The following is a 19,417-nucleotide window of genomic DNA, read 5'->3' as shown; positions in this document are numbered from 1 at the left end:
GGCAGAAGAAGGTAGGAGAAGCCGACTTGCTGAGTCTTCTGACCCTCATTTTTCTCCCATGCTGGATGCTTCCTGCCCTTGAACATCAGACAAAGTTCTTCAGCTTTGGACTCTTGGACTTACACCAGTGGTTTGCCTGGGGCTCTCAGGCCTTCGGCCATAGTCTGAAGGCCGTGCTGTTGGCTTCCTTGCTTTTAAGGTTTTGGGACTCAGACTGGCTTCCTTGCTCCTCATCTTGGAGACGGCCTGTTTTGGGGCTTCAGCTTGTGATCGTGTGAGTCAATACTTTTTAATAAACTTGTCTTCACATAGACACGTATCCTATTAGTTCTGTCCCTCTAGAGAACCCTAATACAATATACTTCTGGGGTCTTGTGTTACTTCTCCCCTCTCCTGAGATCTTATGGGGAAGCTGCTGATCACCAGTTTCAGATGTTTTCTATGTATTAGGAGACTGGAGACTGCCTTTCCCTGGTACTGCTGTGAACAATTATTACTTTAGAGAAATAGTTAACCACCACCTGACCCTCACCCGATGGTCGCCCAACACTCCTGTTGTGTGTGGGGGAAGCGCTCTTCTGCCCTGCTGATACCTGATTATCTGCCTGTGGTCACACTACTACTCGCCACCACTCACATGGAGTCTCTATCCAGTCTGGATCATTCCTGCCAGCCCTGCAGTTCAGGGCTGTCCTCAGCTGGTGCCCTATCAGACTCCCACCTGCAGGGCAGGTGCAAAAGTGAAAACCTTCCTCTAGCCCCAGAGTCTAAGAAAAAAACAGATTGAAGGCATCAAAGTCCCACTCTCTGAAGGACCATGGCAACTGAGGTTCAGTGAGGTTCCACTGAAGCTCCGTGGTGAGGCCTCCTTCAAGCTTTCTCCTGCAAACCCCTCATCTTCCACGCTGTGACTCCACTCCAGGCCACTGCTTTAGAGACCTCTTCTAACCCACTCCAAGGACATGACATCAGGGCAGGAAAAGCATGCCTTATGACTGGGCTCTGCCTGGGCTTAGTCATCCTGCTGGACCAGCTCTAGGGGAAGGCTGTGGTTTTACTTCATCTCTCTGAGCTTGTAAAATTAATCAAACTTGTATTTTAGTATGGGATTTCTTTTCAAGCCCAGTTTTTCCAGAGTTCATAATAAAAGAGATAAAAAGTGGTAGCAGCTTTAGACATCTTAAACATTCTACTTGCAGAATTAAATGCATCTTTGTATAAGAAAACCCTGGAGTGAGTATGGAGAGCTAGCTCTCCCCAGCAGTTTGAAAAGCCTCTGGGCCACTGAGTGCCAGCCCAGCTCCACCATTCTTTGGGTTAATGAGTATGTCCTGTGAAGGGCAGGGTGTTAACCATTAACTCAAGCTTTTGAAAGGGAGTTCAGCAGCATAACTTGTTAGTAATGAAGGGGCGCAGGCAACTTCACCCCAAAATATGGCTCCTTGGCATAATGAGGATTCGGGGTTTACCTTTTTTTTTTTTTTTTTTTTTGAGGCAGGGTCTCACTCTGTCACTCAGGCTGGAGTATAACAACGTGATCTCAGCTCAATGCAGCCTTGACCTCTTGGGCTCAAGAGATCCTCCCACCTCAGCCTCCTGAGTACTCAGGACTACAGGTGTGAACCATCGTGACCAGCTAATTTTTTAAATTATTTTTGTAGAGATGGCAGCGGCGGGAAGGTGGAGGGGCGGGTTGGGGAATCTCACTATATTGCCCAGGCTAGTCTCGAACTCCTGGGCTCAAGCAATCCTCCTGGCCTCCCAAAGTGCTGGGATTACAGGCATAACCCACCACGTCTGGCCTATAATGAGTATTCTGAAGGCCCTTAGAGATCAACAGATGCTAGAAGAGACTTTTATCTTATCTGCATAAAGACCAGATCAACCCACCAAGGAAAGTAATTGTTTTTCCTTCCTCTTCCTGTTATCTTATTATCTATTCAATGTAACTACGCCTGAAGAGACCCTTTCACAGGAAAACCTCTGTCTCTCAGGCTCATTCAGTTTCCAGAGAGAACGATTTACAAGTTAATCTATGTTCCTGATCCATTCATTCTCCCTAGTAATCATTTCTTGCCTCTTAACAGAAGTACCCATATTCCCCACCTCCCCACTTCCCTCTGAAATACGGCCATGTAAGTATCGGGGCCCCACCAGGACACGGGACAGTCACTCCGATTCAGCCTTGTGCATGCTAATAAATGTGTATGCATTTTCTCTTACGAACCTGCCTTTTGTGAGTTGATTTTTCAGCAAACCTTCAGAGAATGAAAGGGAAGATTTTCCCTTGACCTTGACAGCCACTACGGGGGTTTAAGTGGAGGAGAGGGCAACACTTAAAGAAAACGATAATTTCTCAGACACCACTTTCTCCAGGAAAAATCTTGCGGGCTCACTTACAAAGCCCTGAGAATGTGAATCCACTTCCACCCCCGAGCCCGCTCCAAGATGACGGCACTCTTCCTTCCCATCTCCTCCCTGTTCCCTCCTGACAGCTCCGGCGCCACAGTGTTCTGTTCTCAGAATATAAATTTAGCTGCTCAAGGAGGATGAGCAAGGCTCATGGCAACTGTGTTCTCTGCAGGTGGTGGGAGTCACTCAGCCTCGGGAGGGGCCTCCTCCGGGCTTCTCAGCATCTTCGGCCCTGGCTGGGCTGGCTAAGCACACCTGCAGCACCGGCTCTGGTATCGGGATATTTGCTCACCCAGGGAGCCAAAGCTGTAATTAAACCCACCCAGAAGATGTTCCCTGCATCTAACCAACTTGTTAGTTTTTTTGTTTGTTTTCTCCTTTATACGATATATTCCCAGTGGACAAATTATTCGGATCAGCTGGTGAAAGCAGATCCACTTCCTGGTGAAATAGACATGCCTTTCTTTCCACCCCAATGTCTAAATGCTTAAGGAATTTTAAGCCAAATCTGATATTTTTCGTTTTTAGCGCTTGCCATTGCACACTGGTCTGCTTCTTCCAGGCTGTCCCATAAGCATATAGTTTTTCACTTTTCTCTGGCCCATGTTCTTCCCAAATGCCCAGCACTTCCTAAAGGCCGGTTCAGTGTCACACTTTCTCTAAACAAGGGTGCGAGGCCACCATCTAGTGTCCAACAGCAGTAGTGCATGTATGCAACAAGTCCACTAGGTCCGACAACTACACTGCAGGTGACCTGCCAATTTCTGGGAATGTTGGTGACGGTCACAAAATCGGACAGGCTGCATATATGAAGCAGCAAAAGAAACTGATGTATGGATGAGAATTAAAAAACATTTCTCTACCCTCTCCTAGTGTAGAGCGGTGACCAACCATTCTGGTTTTTACCTGGGACTGAGGGGGCTGCCTAGGACCAAGGACTTTCAGTCCTAAAAGCAGGAAAGTCCCTGGTGAAGAGGGAAAAGTTGATCACATAATAAGGAGAAATAAAATGGCTCTGTGAGCAGAAACTTGTAAGAAATAAGAGGCCTTGGGCTTCTGGTTGGGGGTGGAAGACAGCTTTAGAAGAAAATTTTTGTTTTTATGGAAGAGACAACACTTTATGGTTATCAGAGGAAGGAAGCTCAGTCAGACAGCAGAGAAATGACTTGGGGCATTAGCCCAAAATGTCCTGATCGAGAGGCTGGGCTGAGCTCAGAGGATTCTCTGGTGGCCCCCAGACCAAGGAACCTCAGTTACAATTGTTCTCCTACTGGAACGAAGGCCAGTTCTGCATCTGCTCTTACAGGCGTGCCCTTGCTGCTTTGAGCAGTGTGGTATGTATATATAAAATCTCTAAGACGTTCTCAGTGCTTTAAACGAACTCATCTGGGCTACACTCAGGAAGCGAACCGGAGCTTGCTGTTTCACTGACCATCTGGGAATGCCCCAGTGAACAAGGGGACTTTGCAGTTGCAACTCTGCCACTAGTTATATGACACTGAGCAAGTGACTTTTCTGAAGCTCCCTTTCTTCGGTGGGCTGTTGTGCAGTTGGATGAAGCAAGCATATAAAGCCCTCTTAGCCCAGTGTCCAGCATTTGGCCAGCTCTGGGTGAAGCCTGTCTGTCTTTGACGAAGCCACCCAGACACAGTCCCTGGCCCTGAAGCCAGAGTCCTGGGGCCTCTTCTGTTTCTTCCAGCAGACCTCCCAAATTGAGCCTGCTTCTTTCTTTTGGAACTCTAAACTTTCAGAGTTTTCCTACCACCTACTTCTGCGTTTTCTTCGACCTCGGTACTCACGCGCACCCTTCCCCTTACTCCCCCAGGACTGGCTGAAGAATGGAGATTATAACAGCAATTGTGAGATTCACCAGATAATTCATGCAAAGAGCCTAGAGCAGGGCCTGGCACTAGGCTCTAGGCTAGCGGATCAGAGCTTGAAAATGCTCCTGTCATTGTGGTTCTCTTACCCTCACTTCCCAGTTACAGGTCCTGTTCTTTGCTGGAGTTTAAGAAACTAAAGTTCAAGAGATCCCCCAAATTTCACCCTGAAACCTAAGCAGTGCTTAAAAAGCTTCAAGGCCTTCCTGGTTCACTTATTCATCCATGCAACCAAGTTTTATGGCTCCTATGCCAGACATTGTGTGAGGAAGGAAGAACACCTGTGGCCAGGCTCAGTGGCTCACATTTGTAATCTCAGCATTTTGAGAGGCCAAGGCAGAAGGATTGCTTGAGTCCAAGAGTTTGAGACCAGCCTGGGCAACATGGCAAAACCCCATCTTTACAAAACGTTTAAAAATTAGCTGGGTGTGGTCGTACAAATCTGTGGTCCCAGCTACTGGGGAGGCTGAGGTAGGAGGATCACTTGAGCCCAGGAGGTCAAGGCTGCAGTGGGCCATGGTTGCACCACTGCACTCCAGCCTGGGTGACACAGTGACATCCTGTCACCCTTCATCCAAAAAAACCCACTTGGGAACAGGAGAAATGCAGCCATGCCCTCAGGGTCTTATAGCCAACAGGGAGGCCAGCCAGTAAAGGCAAATTATGACAAGATGCCAAAGATGGGGCTTGAGGGCTGAGGGAACGGGGAACAGAAAGCTGCTCTCCCAGGGGGTCCACAAGGCAGCTGTATTTAAACGAGACATGAGGGATGAAAGTGGTAATGAGTTCACCTGCCAAAGAGTGAGGCAAGGAGAACAGCACAGAGAATTCTCAACCATAGGGAAGAGGCAAGAATAGCCAATGCCAGGGACTAAGAGAGGCCAGAAGACAGAGTCAGAGAAACAGAACATGGAGTGGGGGTGCCCTGAGGGAGGCAGAGGCTAGAATTTGTAGGACTTGAAAGTGTAAGGACAGGAGACTTCTTTTTCTTTTTATTTTTTTTCAGAGGGAGTCTCTCTCTGTCACCAGGCTGGAGTGCAGTGGCGTGATCCCGGCTCACTGCAACCTCTGACTCGCCGGTTCAAGTGATTCTCCTGTCTCAGCCTCCCGAGTAGCTAGGATTACAGGCATACGCCACCACATCCAGCTAATTTTTGTATTTTTAGTAGAGCCGGGATTTCACCATGTTGGCCAGGATGGTCTCCATCTCCTGACTTCGTGATCCTCCCGCCTCGGCCTCCCCAAGTGCTGGGATTACACGTGTGAGCCACCACACCCGGTCAGGACAAGGGACTTCTTTTTGAGGGTGATGGGGAGTACAGCCCAGCGTGAAGCGGGGGAGTACAGATCAGACTGGAATTTTGGAAAGCTCGCTCTTTTATCTCTAGGCGTGAAGCTGAGCAAACATCACCTACCCCTCCTGCAAGACTACTTCCTTTTGCTGATTCTTCAGAGGAGGTGTAGTTAGTGGGGAGCCACAGGTGTGAAATATGGGCTGTTTAGATGGGTAAATCCCAGGCAAGATAGCATTATCCTTCCAGCAAGTCATCCCTGGGGGCAGGAAAGTACTGGAGAGTGGGCTGTGTCCCCAGGCCCGGATGGTGGGGGTGGCTGGGAGCTAGCAGCTGGCTACAGGGCCTACGCAGGCCTCTATTTTTCTTTCTATAGCTCATAAATATTAGTACCAGTTTTTACAACTGGCCGATAAATCCAGCTTATTCCAACCCCTGTGTATTTCTTAAATCCCTAGCTTGTATATCAGTTGATCTGCCATGATTGAACAAAAGTGGCCTGGATGCTTCTGGGTGTAGGTGTATGGATGGGTTGGGAGTGTGGAGAAGTTAGATAGAAAGGAGTGACCTCATTACAGTCTTCACAGAGTTTGTCATCTTGTGAGGAAGGGAAAAAATGAATTCAGTAGGAAGAGGACAGTGACAACCCTGCACTTCTTGGTAGGGAAATTGAAGCTGGGAATGCAGGGACCAGTTTTCCTAAGATTGGGATGGAGTGAGAGCTAGGGCTAGTGCTGGAACCCCCCAGACCACACAGGCTGTGGCTCACAGAAAGGGTCCTGGAGAAAAGGACTTCTTACTGTAGGAAGTAAGTCACAGGCCACATTCCTAGCCAGGGTCCACTACCCTCCAAGGGCCCCCACTCTAGTCATGCAAACCTTCCTTTGCTTCCTCAAATAAGCCAAGTCCATTCCCACAGCCTCGGGCTGTCTTCTGTTACGGTTCCCTCTTAACCGAAGGCTCTGACCCCTGAATGGTTACTGGCTTCCTCCTTCAGGTACTGCATCAGTGCCAGCTCTTCAGAAAGGCCCCCTGAAGACCCTTCCTGAAGTGGCCCCACACCCACACACCAACAAGTCTCTCTCTCCCCCAGCATTATGCTTTTCATCTTCATCATTCTCAACTCCCATTGGAAATGACCCTGCTCCTCTAGTTTCCTCTCCTATCCTCCAACTCCTGGCCTGCAGACTAAAACTCAAGAGAGGAGGATCGAGTCTGCTTTGTTCACTGCTGCATCCCCAGGCAAGGGAGAAAGCCTGGCTTACACTAGTGCTCAGCAGCTCAGAATGAATTAATGAAAGCAATGCCCTATAAACAAATCCACTTCAAGTAGACATGGAGATTATTATTTGTGAGATAACTCAATTCAAAGGCGTTATGGTAGAGAGAAGACCAAGTTGAGCAATCATAAGACTTACATTTCAGTCCTACATGGAGTTTTTCTTCTTGCTGTGGTGGTCAATACACAGAATATTCTGGAATCTCAGGCTGAGTTTATACCTGTAGAAAGAAGAAAGCAACGCCTTACACATTATTGTTGGGAGTATCAAACTACAGAGTATATGTTCAATGCTTTGTAAACTGTAAGGTACAAATAGATGTATGATTATAACTTTAGGAGGGAATTACTACAATATTTATTTATATAAGCACTTTCCCTAGTCTATCCAAAATAGACTCTTAGACAAAATGGATTTAGAATCTGCATTTCAGAGACATCTAGTATATAAATGCAATCATTTCAACAAATGAGGGCAGAGTCCACAAATCATGTCTATTCTCAGGCTCTGTTGCTTTTCTTTCACACCATGCCCACTGACAGCTGGCTTCATTTTTGAACAAATTTTGTTGTCTCACTATTTACTTTCCTTTTTAAAAGGTTTTCTTTTCCTATTTATATATGTAATACATGTTATTGTAAAATTGTTAGAAGATGCTGAAGTTTTTTCAAAATCATCTGTAACCCTAACTAGTCTAGAGGTAACCAAAGTAAATATTTTGAAATATTTTCTTCCAAATTCTTTTTTAAAACCGAAGTTGCATTTGGCAGTCTCATTTTGCACAGCGGACAAAGTGAATGTGCTGTATTGCTACATGATAATGGCTCTGTTAAGCCAGCTGAGACCCTGCTGAACAGGATACAGACGGCACTAGAGGGTGGAAAAAGCACAAGAGTTTGGTTCTGACCCTGCTTCTTAGTAACTTGTAGGCTTTGGGCAAGTGATTTAACCTCTCTGAGCCTCCATTTTCTCATATGCAAAATGAGCAATAATAATTCCTACCACATAGAGTGGTTATGAGCACTCAATAAAATAAAATACGTAAATTGATTGAAACATAGTGATACTCAATCAAGTATAGTCATATTATTAGTACTGTTAACAACAATGTCTTTAAAGGTGGCAGCTCTGTCCTGAAAAAAGAGGAGATTAAATTGAAGCCAAGGTGGCTGGAGCCAGACACGATGGAAGGGAACAGGGTAAGAGCTCTGCACTCATTGCTGGGGTCCAGCCTGTATAACCAGGGAAAGCATTCCATGTCCAGGGCTTACCCCTTCCTCAAGAACAGCATCAAGGACATAGACGATCAACAGGGAACCGTCAGTCCCCAGGTCTGGCCACAGAGAAGCATTGTGATCAGAGCTCTCTGTCACTAGCTGAAGAAAGGTAAGTGTGGCAGGTCCGTGGCATGTCACAAGCACCCTTCAGAATGAAGGACTTATCCCCTGGATGCTGCGAGGCCAGCGCCCGCCATCACCACCCCTGGCCTCAGTAAAGAAGGCTGTCTTGCCAAGGGTCACATCCCTTTTTGGGGTAACACACACGCTTTGGCAATACAGGTATACAAAGGCCTGACCTTCTCTTCCCAAGTTAGGACAGCTATGGAAGCTCATCCCATCTTCAGCTTGCCCTGGTAGGTTAGCGGTGGCTTCCATGGAGCCTTGGCATCTCCATCTACACAATCCTGCTTCCCTGCCTTCCCCTTCTTTCTCCCCTTCCCCTTCCTCTCCTTTCCTCTTGCATTCCCTTCCATAGGTTTGATACCAAAAGCACTCCCTACTGGAGCTCCTACATGCTAACTCCATCTCTGAGTCTGCTTCCAGAAAAACCCAGCCTATGACAGGAGCCCCACCTGCTCCCCCTCTTCACATCTTCTGGTGCAATCCCTGCTGTGGGCCCTGCAGGACTTCCTGAGTAAACAGAGGGCTGAGCTGACTTTAGATTCTATTCTTACAGTTTGCCCTTTTCTCAGTGTTACCCAAGGACTTCTGCTTCCAGGAAGAGGCATACTTTTCCCTATTTGTCCCTCTAAATACAAGTAAAAACCCTGGACATTATATATAAAACAAACAGGAGAATCTGAAGATAAACAAACAGGAGAATCTGAAGATGGAGGCAGACAGACTAGGGGCCTTGGGTCACAAGGAATGATACAATGGTGAGTCCCTGGAGTTTTCTTTTTGTCTTGGAGCTAAAGGAGCTGGCAACTCAAAAATGGCAAAAGGCACACACAAAAACATCCCCAACAAAAGTCTGCTTTCTTTAGCAAAAGACCAGGAAAAGGGCAGCCTAGCAAAAGAGAAAACCTTTAGACAACAGCCTCTCGACTCCAGCCAAATGCTACAGGAAACAACAGCAGCAACGGTGGCCCCATACCCACCCTCACCAGCAAAGGCCAGTGGGGAACCTCAACCTCCACCCTCACCAGGCTGTAGCAAGGTGCCCCAAGCACCCTGCCAGGGTGGTGTCAGAGAAGGCCAAGTGTGGAGCCAGAGGTTTCATCTCTACCAGGTGGCAGCGACCCCTCCTACCTCCCACCATCCAGCCATGTGGTGGCAGTGGAGACCATGTGAGGAGCCTCAACTTCTGCCCCCATCCTGTGGTAATGAGACAACCCTCCCTCTCCCCACTAGGGAGGGGCTGGGGCCTGGAGGAGGCCTGGTGGAGAGTTAAGACCTATACCACTGCCTAGTAAAAATCAAGCCACCTCCTCCCATGGTGTCAGTGAAGCCATGTAGGGAGCAGTGGCACTCCTGTCCCTCCCAGCCAGGGTGTGTAAGCCTAGAGGGAATCAAGAACACCCACCTCCACCCAAGCAGCACGGAGGGGCACTGCCTTGTAAGTGTCAATGGAGGCAAAGTAGAGAATCTGGACTTCTGTCCCCACTCCTGGCAAAATGGGCAGCACTTTCCCTTTCCCCCACTGAGCTCACACTAGATTTTATTCAACACCTGCTAGAGCCAACTAACATAGGTTTGAACAAGATTAAAAATCCTATAACATAAAACCCAAAATATACAAATTCTAATAGAAAAATATTCATCATACCAAGAGCCAGGAAGATCTAAAACTGAATGAAAAAGACAATCAATAGATACCACCACCACTAGGTACTGTGGCTCACCCCTGCAATTCTAGCACTTTGGGAGGCCAAGGTGGGAGGATCACTGGAGCTCAGGAATTCAAGACTAGCCTGGGTAACATATGCAATTTTGTAGAGACCCCCCGTCTCTACAAAAAAATTAAATTAGCTGGGTATAGTAATGTGTGCCTGCGGTCCCAGTTATTGGGGACACTGAGTTGGGAGGATCACTTGAGCTTGGGAGGTTGAGGCTGCAGTGAGCCATGCTCATGCTACTATGCTCCAGCCTGGCTGACAGAGTGAGAACCTGTCTCAAAAAAATAAGATGCCACACCAATATGACAAAGATGATTACTGACAAAATGTTTAAAGTGGCCATCATAAAAATCCTTCATGAGCAATTACAAACATGCTTGAAACAAATAAAAACACACAGTAAAGAAACAGAAGACATAAAGAGGAAACAATGAAAATTTTAGAACTGGGAATCATAATAACCAAAATTTTTATAAAACTTAATGGATGAGCTTATAGCAGAAGTCAGTGTAAAACCTCAGTGAACTTGAAGATAGAAATGACTCAATCTGAGCAGAAAATAATACAAGCTGAAAACAAAACAAACAAACAAACAAAAAAGAACAGAGCCTTAGGGATCTGTGGGACTAAAACAAAAAACCTAACACTGGTGTCATCAGAATCCTGGAAAAAGAGGAAAATAAGGGCCTGGCTGAAAAAGTCCTCCAAGATATAATAACTGAAAACTTCCCCAAATTGGCAAAAGATGCAAATCTACAGATTCAAGAAGCTGAGAAAACTCCAAACAATATCAACCCAAAGAAATCTATACTAAGTCATGTCACAGTCAAACTTCTGAAAACTAAAGACAAAAAAAAAAGAATTCTAATAAAAAAGGACATCTTACTTGTGAGGGGAAAACAATCTGAATGACAACAGATTTCACAAAAGAGGCCATAGAGTTCAAAAGGAAAGTGGCACAACATTTTTCAAGTGTTGAAAAAAGACTTGTCAACCCAGAATTCTATATCTAGAGAAAATGTCCTTTAGGAATGAAGGGGGAATAAAGACATTCTCAATGAAAGAAAACAAACCAAAGAAAGTTGTTGCTAGCTGGCCTACACTGAAAGAATAGCTAAGAACATTCTCTAAAAGAAAATAAATGGTTTTAAAAGAATGTCAGAACAATAGGAAGAAAGAAAGAGAACATAAGCAAAAAAAATGGATAAGTACAATATTTCCTGCTCTTGAGTTTTTAAAATTAGTTGATCATTGAAGCAAAAATTATAACACTCTCTGATGCTGTTCTCTGTAAAGAGGAAATATGTAAGACAATTACAAATGGAGATAGCAAAAAGAACTAAGGTTTCTACACTTCATCTGAACTGGTAAAATGTTGGCAATGGACAGTAATAAGTTATGTACATATAATGAAATACTTAGAGAAATAACTTAAAAAGCTAACAAAGACATACATTCAAAAAAGTATAACTGAGGGCCAAGCACAGTGGCATGCACTTGTAATCCCAGCTACTTAAAGGGCTGAGGTGGGAGGACTGCTTGAGCCCAGGAGATTGAGACTATATTTATACAACACAGCGAGACTCTGTCTTAAAACAAAAAAATCAAAATCAAACCAAAAGTACTATAGAGGAAACAAATTATTTTTAAATTTTTTCAAGTAACCCACAGGAATGGGAAAAAAAGAAAAACCAAAAAATAAAAATCACAGAAAACAAATATGGGGGGAAAATAACAGCATATTTAAGTCCTAACATAGCAATAATTACACTAAATTCAAATTGTCTTAATAAACTAACTGAGATTGGCAGAGAGATTAAAACACATATCCAAGTCTATGTTGTGTACTAGACATTTAATTCAAACATAACAACATAGATTTTAAAAGTAAAAGAATGGAAAGCAATATACCATGAAAACATTAATCAAAAGAATACAAGAGTAGCTATACTACCATTAGATAAAGTAGACTTCAAAGCAAAAAAATGTTACCAGGGACAGAGAGGAGCATTACATAATGATAAAAGAGTAAGTCCAGCCAAGAAGACACAGCAATCCTGTTTATGCACCAAACAGAGCTAAAACATGTGAAGCAAAAGCTAATAGAATTAAAAAGAAAAATAGACAAATCCACAGTTATGGTTGGAGACTTAAATCTCTCTCAAAAGTGTATAACAGAGAGAAACAAGACAGAAAAGTCAGGGCAGATATGGCACTCAACACCGTCAATACTAAGATCTAACTGACATTTAGAGAGCACTTCATCCAATAACAGCAGAATACACATTCCTTTCAAGTACCAATGGAACATACCAAGAAAAACTATATTCTGTGCCATTTAAAAAATAAAAACTCAATAAATTTAAAAGAATTGAAGTCATACAGAATATATTCTCTGTCATAATGGGATCAAACTAAAAATCAATAGTAGAAAAACAGAAAATCTCCAAACACTTGGAAACTAAACAACACACTTTTAAGTATCTCCTGGGCCAAGAGAAAGTTTCAAGGGAAAATTGTAAAAATACACTGAACTGAACAAAAGTTAAAATACAACATACCAAAATTTGTGGGACACCACTAGAATACCACTGAAAAGACATTTGTTAGCACTAAATACTTCTAATAGAAAAGAGAAAAAGCCTGAAATCAATAATCTAGCTACACACCTAAGAACACTGAGAAAGAGCCGGGCGCGGTGGCTCAAGCCTGTAATCCCAGCACTTTGGGAGGCCAAGACGGGCGGATCACGAGGTCAGGAGATGGAGACCATCCTAGCTAACATGGTGAAACCCCGTCTCTACTAAAAAATACAAAAAACTAGCCGGGCGAGGTGGCGGGCGCCTGTAGTCCCAGCTACTCGGGAGGCTGAGGCAGGAGAATGGCGTAAACCCGGGACACAGAGCTCACAGTGAGCTGGGATCCGGCCACTGCACTTCAGCCTGGGCGACAGAGTGAGACTCCCTCTCAAAAAAAAAAAAAAAAAAAAGAACACTGAGAAAGAAGATAGAAAAACAAACACCAAAACAAGGAGAAGTAATACCATAATAAAGCGCAGAATTCAGTAAATTGAAAACAAACAAAAAACAATAGGAAAAAACAATAAAAGAGAAAGCTGGTTATTTGAAAAGATCAGTAAAATGGACGAGTCTCTAGCAAGACTGACAAAGAAAAAAGAAAAGATACAAATATCAAGAGTGAAAGAGGCAATATCACTACAGACCATGCATATGTCAAAATGATAAGAGAATACGATAAGCAATTTTACATCCATAAATTTGGCAACTGAAATGAAAAGGATCAATTCTTCAAAAAAATGCAAACTACCCCAACTCACCCAATATGGAATATGTGACGTGAATAGCCCTAGGACTACTAAGTAAAAATTTAAAACTCCCCGGCCCAGATGGCTTCACCGGAGAATTCTATGAAAAGTTTAAATAATTAGCACCAATTCTATTCAATCTTTTCCAGAAATTGAAGATGAGGGAATACTTCCCAAATAATTTTATGAAGCTAGTATACCCTGATACCAAAACCAAACAATGACAGTACAAAAACAGAAAACGGTAGACCAATATCCCTCGTGAATATAGATGCACATAACATTACCAAAATATTAGCAAAAACAACTCAGCAATATAAAAAAAGAATTACATGCAATTACAAGTGAGGTTTATTCCAGGGATGCAAAGCTAGTTCCATGTTCAAAAATCAATACAGTCATTGTTAATACATCTACATACTAGCAATAAACGTGAAAAACTGAAATTTAAAAATAGAACACTGGCCAGGTGCAGTGGCTCACACCTGTAATCCCAGCATTTTGAGAAGCTGAGGCAGGTGGATCACCTGAGGTCAGGAGTGCGAGACCAGCCTGGCCAACATAGTGAAACCCCATCTCTACTGAAAATACAAAAAATTAGCCAGGCATAGTGGCGGGTGCTGTAATCCCAGATACTCGGGAGACTGAGGCAGAAGAATCGCTTGAAACCAGGAGGCAGAGGTTGTGGTGACCCGAGATCATGCCACTGCACTCTAGCCAGGGTGACAGAGTGAGACTCCATCTCAAAAAAAAAAAAAAAAAGTACTATTTGCAATCATTCAAATAATAAAATGCTTAAGGGGTGCAAATTTAACAAAACATAAGACTAGTATGCTGGAACTACAAAATACTGACGAAAGAAAGCAAAGAAGATCTAAATTAATGAGTCTTACCAGGTTTGCAGATTAGAAGACCACACACACAGTTACCATATGACCCAGCAATTGCATATGTGGGCATACATCCCACAGGGGTAGCAAAACATGTTCACAAAAAAACCCGTACATGAGTACTTAAAGCAGTTTTATTCATAAGAGACAAAAACTGGAAACAACACAGATGGCCATCAATGACAAATGATTGCATGTACTGTGATACATCCCTACCATGAAATACTATCCATCAACCAAAAGGAATGAACACAGTGGCCCACGCCTGTAATCCCAGCTACTTGGGAGGCTGAAATAGGAGAATCTTTTGAACCCAGGAGGCAGAGGTTGCAGTGAGTCGAGATGGCGCCACTGCACTCCAGCCTGGGTGACAGAGGGAGACCCTTTCAAAAAAAAAAAAAAGAAAGAAAGAAAGAAAGGGAGAGAGAGAGGGAGGAAGGAAGGAAGGAAACAAAAAGGAATGAACTGATGATACACGAACAGCCTGGAGGAATAGCCAGAGAGAATTACGCTGAGTGGACTGAAAAGCGAATCCCCAAAAGGTTACATACTGCGTGGTTCCACTTATATAACATTTTTGAAATGGAGAACAGATCAGTAGTTACCAGGAATTAAAGCTGGAATAGGGTGAGAGGGAAGTGGGTGTGGCTATGTCAACATGAGTCATCCTTGTGGTTGTGGAAAAATGTTCTCTATCTTGACTATATCAATGTTCATAAACTAGTTGTGATTTTGTCCCATAATTTTTCAAGATGAATTTAATTTTTTAAAAAATTACATATATATTTGTTGAAAAATAAGCTTTAAAGAAGTGTATAATATAAAAAGTTTCTTGTAAGATACCCAGACCATACTCATTCCCTTCACCCTCTTCCCATACCCCCCACCCACACACACACCACCTCTAGAGAAATACTATTAATAGTTTGATATATTTTACTCTGATTCTGTTTTGGGGAGGATTTTTTGACAGGGTCTTGCTCTGTGGCCCAGGCTAGAGTGCAGTGTCACGATTACAGCTCATTGCACCTTTGACCTCACTAGCTCAAGCAATCCTCCCACCTCAGCCTCCCAAGTAGCTGGGACTACAGGCTCATGCCACCATGCTCAGCTAATTTTTGTTTTGTTTTGTTTGTTTTGTTTTTGTACAGATGGGATTTTGTCATGTTGCCCAAGCTGGTCTTGAACTCCTGGGCTCTAGCAATCTGCCCGCTTTGGCCTTCCAAAGTGCTGGGACTAGAGGTGTGAGCCACCGCACCCGGCCTACTCTGATTTTTTGCATAACCTAAATTATCTATCTACCTTTATGTATAATTTACATTTTTCAAACCAAAAGTGGAATTATACTAAACATAGTTCTGCAACATACTTTTCTTATACAATATATTTTGGGCATTTTTTCTATATCAGTATTTTATTGCTATCAATGGCTATACAGTAGTCTACTGAATGGCTGTGTCATGATTTATCATTTCTTATAATGGTGGAAATATATATGTATTTTTCTTTCAACATTACAAATGTTGCTGAAAACAACTATTTATTTGTGTTAATGTATTTCTAGTCTCATTTCCTAGAAGTAGAAAATGTGAGACCAGTTTTTGCCTATTTTAAAATGTAATAGATTTTGCCCATTGCCCTCCACAAATATTGTACCAATTTATATCATCATCAACAGAGTATGAGACTCTGTCTGTTTGCCCATACTCTCAACACAGACATTAGGTTTTAAAAATTCTGGAGTCATATTTGTGACAATAGTGAAAATGTGGAAAAGAATGTGTCCCCAGACATAGGAGTTTGTGTTCCAACACTACATACAAGGGTAAGACATTGAGCCAACAGTAGGCTTGAAGAAACAGAAAGGTAGAAACAGAGTGAAATAGAGACAGATGGACGGATGGGCATATATATGGATGGTGGGTACATTTGATTCGGCTGAACATTTTTAGAACAAGCACACAGCTTTGAACATGCCCTGAAGGCAAGTGCCATGAATATATTGGATGGTTTCAGTAGTGAGAAAAATACCATTATATATAAAAACAAAAAATGTGAAATTCTAAATTTGACTAGTTATATCAAGAACAAAAGTCTGGGCCAGGCACAGTGGATCACTCCTTGAATCTCAGCACTCTGGGAGGCCGAGGCAAGAGGATCACTCAAGCCTAGGAGTTGGAGACCAGCCTGTGCAACAAAGTGAGACCCCATCTCAAATTTTTAAAAATTTATTTTTAAAAAAGAAAGAACAAACGAAAGCCCTGAAAGCTGAGCAGAAGTTCTCCAGGAGGCATGCAAAGAATGGGTGCAAAACACAGGACAGTGGGCAGCTCTGCAGAGTGGCCAGGAGTATAACATGGTCACAGCATCAGGCACCTGTAGGAAGGGGATAATAGGAACAGGCCCACAGTGGAGGATGCAGCAGGGAGAAGATGGGTACAGGAAGTAGAGAGGGAGTGTGGTGGCCTCAGACCTCCCTCCAAAAGAACCGGCTGCAGGGGGGCACAGCTTCCCGCACAGACCTGCCACAGAGCCACACTGTCCCTGGCACTCCCACCCCATGCCTGAGCATGCACTGGGTGCCATTTCTGCCTGATGTGGGATTCTGCTCACAGGCTGCCTTCTCTTGGGGTTTCCCCATTGTCTGAAGCTCTTCCTACCCAGTCCTCCTTCCTTCCTTCTCTCCTTCCACAGGTGTCAGATCTACATCGCAGGCGGCTGGCTCTTTGGCCTACTGCGGTTCACGTCCCTCTATCCTTCCCAGGGGCTTCCTCCATTTCGTCTTTGGCACATCTAATCCCATCTTGGCATCTGCTTCTTGAGGGACCTGAGCTGACTCAGAGAGAGAGAGACGGGCATCTGACAAGTCACAAAGGCAATCCGCTCCTTTAGACTTCTCTGTTACCCTAGCATCACACCCGGGATTGCAACGATTAATCACTCCTCACAAAGCCATGGGTTCCTCGTCTGTAAAGTGAGAGAGATGGGCTACATAATCTCCAAGTCCTTTCGGTTCTGTGTTGCCACAAACTTCATTTGTTAAGATTTCAAATTTGAGGATGTGGTCTCTACTGCCAAAGAGAAAGGATTTTCTTTGACCCTATTAACCAATAAATGGGAATGAATCTTTTTTATGGACAGTGCAGTGATTAATCCCAGGGTGTGGTGACGTACCAGGCACAGAAGGGGAGGAACAAAATGGACAATGGAGGAAGGCTACCAAGAACTGGGGGTATAGGAAGGAGACGAGTGTCCTTGGGTTCCTGCTTGAAAAAGAGATGGTGCAGAGATTATAACCTGCCCCTACTTTCATTGACTTCTTTTTGAAAACTACAAAGGGTTTACAGGCTTTTTAAAAAGTCAATCAGGCTGGGCACAGTGGCTCATGCTTGTAATCCCAGCACTTTGGGAGGCCAAGGTAGGAGGATCACTTGAGGTCAGGAGTTCGAGACCAGCCTGGTGAACATGGTGAAACCCTGGCTTTACTAAAAATACAAAAAATTTAGCTGGGCGTGGTGCTGACGCCTGTAGTCTCAGCTACTCTGCAGCCTGAGGCATGAGAATTCCTGGAACCTGGGCGGCGGGGGTGCGGAGGGAGTGGAGGTCGCAGTGAGCACTCCAATCTGGGTGACAGAGCAAGACTCCATCTCAAAAAAAATATTTTTTTTAACAAAATAAAAAGCCAATTAATACATAAGTGTATAAACTGCTTAAGGGTGTTCATTGCTCACAGTATGATGTTTCTTTCCAAAACTTCCTATTTTACACAAACCCATATACACATTTTTTCTTTTGAACTTTAAAAATTATAAAAGAAACAGATGTTTATTGTTTAAAAAAAATAATAATGTTTTTTAGAAGAACCTGAAGCTTACAGAACAAAAGGGTAAGTTTCACTTGACCTGTCTCCCATTCCAGTCAACTCCAGAGAGCTAGCACATACATAGGAATACACAACCACCTCCAGGAAACCTCTCCTCCTATTCCAAACACACAGCTCAAATTCAACAAGTCCAGAGTAGGACTCCTGACTCTCCTCACCCTACGCCCACTTGCCAAAGCCATTCCTTGAGGCCCCTGTGCTTCCCTCTCACTAAACGGCTCCAATATTCATTTCATTACTCAGGCTAAAACCTAAGGGTCAGCTCTAATCCCTTTCTTTCCCTCACATCCCACGTCTGACGCATAAGTCCTATCTACTGGAATATGTTATATACCCCATATGTCATCATTTCTCCCCATGCCCTTACACCACAGCCCCGGTGTAAGCCTCATCTACTCTCACCTAGATCTCCACATCCACTTCTGGACTGATCTCCATGCTTCCAGGAGAACCAGAGGGACTGTTTTAAAACACAAAATGAAAATGAGCTTTGGCCTACGGGCACTGTCTTTCCATTACACTTGGAATAGTACTCGACCCCCTTGGTCCTACAAAATCTGGCATCTGCCCCACTTTCAATCTCCTTCCTTTCATTGCCTATGCCCCACAAGCCTTCCCAAGCCATGTGAGCTCCTTCCACTCAGGGACCTCCAATTTCCCATCCCCTCTGTCTGGGATGCTCTTTTCTACCATCTGCACACACTGTCCCTTCTCAAATATTCCTTCTCACGCAATCTCAAATAGCCACTCTACCCCAACTCCACTGCCTAGTTTTCTTCAAGGCATCTGCAATCATCTGCAAGTATTCAATTATTTACTTTTTCAGTTTCTCTCTCACTACAGTCCACCACCCATGAGGGGCAAGGACTTGGTCTTAGCATGGCACCCCCAGTTTCTAAAGCAGTGCTTGGTACATAGGAAGTGTTCTAATAACAATTATTGAAAGAATAAAAACACAAGTGTGTTTTTTCTCCTCATATAACCAAGATTTTTATTTATTTTTTAATTTAATTTAATTTTTGAGACAAGGTCTTGTTCTGTCACCCAGGCTGGAGTGCAGTGACATAATCACAGCTCAACTTCTGGGCTCAAACGTTCCTCCCACCTCAGCCTTCCCAACAGCTGGGACCACAGGTACACACCACCACGCCTGGCTAATTTTTGTATTTTTGGCAGAGATGGGGTTTCACCATGTTGCTCAGGCTGGTCTTGAACTCCTGGGCTCAAGCGATCCACACACCTCAACCTCCCAAAGTGCTGGGATTACAGGCGTGAGCCACCATGTCTGGCCTATAACCAAGAGTTTTTAAATAATGGCTTTAATTCTCCTTTTAACT

The 19,417-nt window shown here is 43.9% G+C and overlaps 1 long non-coding RNA gene across 1 annotated transcript in view; it reads right to left on the bottom strand.

Moving 5' to 3' along the window:
• The window catches only part of LOC108514029 (uncharacterized), a 116,636-nt gene that overhangs the window by 83,509 nt on the left and 13,710 nt on the right, over positions 1-19,417 (bottom strand). The window contains exon 2 of the long non-coding RNA XR_001881085.1: positions 7,003-7,084. This is a non-coding gene — a long non-coding RNA (uncharacterized LOC108514029). The remainder of the gene's footprint in view (positions 1-7,002; positions 7,085-19,417) is intronic.

The sequence above is a fragment of the Rhinopithecus bieti genome, unplaced genomic scaffold (assembly GCF_001698545.2).
Source record: "Rhinopithecus bieti isolate Rb0 unplaced genomic scaffold, ASM169854v2 scaffold_33446, whole genome shotgun sequence".
Taxonomy (NCBI): Eukaryota; Metazoa; Chordata; class Mammalia; order Primates; family Cercopithecidae; genus Rhinopithecus; species Rhinopithecus bieti.
The sequence above is the reverse complement of the archived record's forward strand: the minus strand, read 5'-3'. Positions and strand labels throughout refer to the sequence as shown.